We start from the raw sequence: 4456 nt of genomic DNA, 5'->3' as shown, positions 1-4456 counted from the left end.
GGTATATACTTTGCACATAACTATTGTACAGTTTACTACACTGTAATACTTGTGTAGTTTTAATAATCTTGGTTTTTGAAATCCTAGCAGTAGAAATATTAAAGTGTTATTTTAAAACTGCTTTGAGATCAACAGAGACAAATCTTTGTAGCTGAGTGAAACAAGTTTTTTTAATCTTCATTAAAAATATATTTCTTGGCTTTAAGACATTTACCAGTTTGTTTTATAAACAAAAGTAGGAAGTATGTTATTTTCCAACAAAACATATGCACACATGTATGTGTACCTTCTTTTACACATAAACAAAAGAGAAATGTTAAAATACATATAAAAAGTTTGTAAGCAATACTACAGGAAGTCTCACTTCTTCAGTCTTATTTTAAAACTTAGGCTAGAGAAAACAGGACTAGAGTCTGGTGAAACGCCACAAACAATGAAACCATGATGTTATTTCACAGTTGTACTTTTTCCTAGAAGCACAGTTATTGAAGTTTCCAGATATTGCCTCAGCTACTGCAGCTTCTGTGTGCAGCACAGAAATCCTTGAAACTTAAAGAGTAACATGCATTTGAAATTTTACAGACTGTGTAACAAGGACATGTAGTATATTTCAATGAGCATATAAAATAAAATAAAATGGAGTTTTACAATGAAAATTTCACTCTGAAAGACTAACGACCCTCTTCTGGCTCATCCAGCTCCATTACCACACGCTCAGCCTCATCCAATCAAGATCCAGCAGCCTGAAATAAAAACCGTCCTCCTCAACTGCTGCAGTTGCTTGCCAGTCGAATGTCTACCAATCAACTCGCCTCATCCAACCTACCTTCCAGGTGTCACCCTCTCCTGCAACCACCACCAGTGTCAGGGCCTCGGGGGGGAAGAAAAATCAGACCCACTAACCTAATCATCTCATTCAAGCTTACAACCTCTCACAGTGCTACAATTCTCATCTGGTGTCTGAGCACCAAACCTGTGATTCATGTCAATATGTTCAATCATGGCAATAAATCCATTCTAATTTCACGTTTTGTGTTTGTGTGAGTCTTTCAAGGTTGAAATACATAAATGTTATTTGCTCGACTTACCTGTTTACCCACTGATGTGTGCCAGGATATATTATTTCCCTCTTTATCCTAACAGACATAAGAGACAAGCCTGATCCATGAATAAATTAACAGGGAATTTAAATGATCACAAAACCAAATCTGATATGAACGGGATTCAAACACAAAACTTCAATAGTTATAAAGTAGTACACATCCTAATACACCAGCAGTCTGCTCTACTGGATTGCCTCAAATTCCTTTAAACTGGGAAAAACTAAATTTGTATTTGATGTACCTTGACAGTTTAAAACTATTGTTTGTCCTGAAAACTGAAAACAGCGGAGTTTATGTTTACACGTTTCCATAGCGACAGTAAACGTTCCTTTTCCAACGTGATCAAGTTTTCGTTTCGAAATATAACTTTGTTTTTGTGTATATGCAAGTAAATGTTTAGCAATGTGTTCCTGCTGTTTTCTATGTCTTTATATCTTTGAAATTGTAATAAAACCAGCACGCTTGAAGTTATATGACCTGTGAACTGGAAGCACAGTTCAGTTAGGAGTCAGTGGTAAAACACGGTTGTCTCACTTTGCATTTAGTTTCTGCAGACTAATTTAKATTTGTTCAGTTACATAGGAGTATAAATGTGTGGCAAACAACACGTGGTASAACTTTTTTCACTGTTAAAAATCGCTTCCCAAATCTGTAAACATGAAATCCTGGAATATCCCAGTGCTCCTGAACGCATCATCACTTCCTGTCCAGCAGTACCAGTTTGAACCGGTTGGAACTGCTTTATTCCTGACTTCACTTCCGAGAGGTAAGACGGGCTTCATTTCCACTAATTATACGTTTCTGAAATTGTATTAGAGACCTAATCTTTTATCCTTTTAGCTGTTTGTGATCGAATGCTATTAACAACAAGGATTAAATGGACACGTAGCTTTTTTTATTTTTGTAAATAACAGTTATTAACGTTGTAACTTCGATGGTCGAAGCAACTATGTTAATGTTGGTCTGTGGTAGTTGCAGTGTTGTAAAAACATTTTAATATGACAAAGAGCTGTTAGGACCTAAAGCAGCAATGGGCACTCTACGGTTTAAAGACACTTGAGTGAGTTTTATTGACGAAAGGCTTGTAAAAAATATATAACGTTTTCTGTTACATATTTAGCACGAGACATAGCCATAGCAGGCCTGTGAGTGTTAGCCGCTCCTAGCCAGTAGTAGGAGCTACTTTTTTATTACAGTCTGGGTTCTTTAACTGTCTGCTGTGAGATAAACAGCTTTAAGGTTAAAGACAGTTTGACTTTAGGAGGCTGATCTCTTTAGTCAGGGTGAATTATTAGCAAAACATTCAGATTTAAATAAGCAGCTGTGTATTGGAGGTTAACAAGATCCCAAAGTCTTATCAGAGTAACCACCTCCCCTCAATCATTACACAATGAACAGCATGCATGAACATGAGTTAAACATAACACAAATACATACAATTAAAGTTACACGATTAAATAAACATAACAGGTGTCCATGGCTAACTGTGGGAGGCACACAGATGTAATTAGACGTCACATCAGTTGTGCAGCAGCCTTTCATCTTTTAATGTAACGCTGTTTTGAAGTGTAATGTTTGCAATAAATTATCATGAATATGTCAACATTTATAAGTGATGTGTTCAAATTAAATGTGAATAGTATTTGTATTGTTTGTATAATTCTTAGTAAGCACCTGGATTTGTCACTAATTCTTTTTTTTCTTTCTTTCTGCAGAACAATACTAACTTGTCTGCACTCACTGGTGAGTAAAAACATAATATCTGTGTGATATTTATTTGTTTCTTTCCTATTAAATGCCTCCAATTAGTACAAAACTGAGGTGTTGGTTTTRGGTCACAAGGCTCATAGAGTCCCAATAATTCAAATTCTTAATTCTTCATGTTTTTCTTGCTCCCATGAGGTAGAAACCTTGCGGTGGTTTTAGATTTGGACCTGAGCTTAACTAAACATTTTAATAATAGTATTATAGCTGGCTTTTATCACATCAGGAATATTGTCAAAATAAGATCAATTATCTGTTTTGCGGATGCTAAAACCCTTAGCATGCTTTATTTTCTGTCATMTTGATTATTGCAACTCTCTGTTTGCTGCTCTGCCTAATAAAATCCTTAAACGCCTCCAATTAGTACAAAATCCAGCAGCTAGAGTCCTCAGTAAATCCCAGCAGTATGATCATATCACTCCTGCTCTTGTTTCTTTACACTGGCTATCTGTGGTGTTCAGGTTTGATTTCAAGATTGTGTTGTTAGTTTTTAAATCATTGAATGGACTTKCAGCATCTTATATTACTGAGTTGCTTACACCTTACACACCACTGTGACCTGTGACATCATCTGATCAGTCACTGCTTTYAGTACCCAGAGCAAGATTACAGAGTACAGCCTCTTTTATGGAAAGCACTGCCACTTATTATTATTACACATGCTTGTCAAGTGTGTATTCAAATGACAATATAAGTTGTCATGATTTTTGTGACTTTAATGTAAATTGTGTTTTGTCTTCTGTTTTCTTGTAGATTTAGAAATCTCTTCTACAATCCTGATTCATTTGGTAAGTATAAACTTGTCACTACAGAAAACACTCAACATGTGTGTGTTTATAATTCAGAAATGTTAGCTTTGCTTAACTTTTTGTCAGTGTTGGTGACTGTGGTCACTTATGAAATGACTTTTTAATAAACACATTTTGTGTTTATTCTGTTAACTGTACTGACATGTTTTCAAAGTTTCTAAATTTTCACTGGAGTGTGGCTGCTCAGAAAGAAAATTCGAGCAGCCACATGCGCACATTTTTGTGTGCCCAAAAATTTAGACTTCCTGCCTTTTTAAAATAGTTGTATTAATAATGTTCTCAAGGTACACACAGTATTAAAGTTTTCTGAATAAATCAATTGATTTAGAAACCAACTTTTTTCTTTTTCTGTGAACAATTCCAGTGTAGATTTCTGACAAAGTAGTCCATGGGAAACATTCACACAGAGATGAGGGAAAAAACAGAATCAGTATTAAAGAAATATTTGGTCTAATAGTGATTAGCACTGTAAAGCATTACTGAAAAATGTAATAATACACCGCACACACAGATGCTGGTATTTGTATGATTATTTTACAGCACATATTTTAATCTTCAACCTTTGTACGAACATGTCATTTTTATCAATTTTCTTCTTAGATGATTTTTCTGAAAAACATTTCACATCTGAGTAGTGTAAAAATGTTAGTCTAGAAATCCACAATACTGTTAAGTTTTTATTTAAATTTGATTTGCATTTTCTTTGACATTGTTTTACTAATTATTTATTTATTTATTTTGTTTGTGTGTGTGTGTGTGTGTGTGTGTGTGTGTGTGTGT

The sequence above is a fragment of the Austrofundulus limnaeus genome, unplaced genomic scaffold (assembly GCF_001266775.1).
Source record: "Austrofundulus limnaeus strain Quisiro unplaced genomic scaffold, Austrofundulus_limnaeus-1.0 Scaffold89, whole genome shotgun sequence".
Taxonomy (NCBI): Eukaryota; Metazoa; Chordata; class Actinopteri; order Cyprinodontiformes; family Rivulidae; genus Austrofundulus; species Austrofundulus limnaeus.
Note: the sequence above shows the minus strand (reverse complement) of the source record.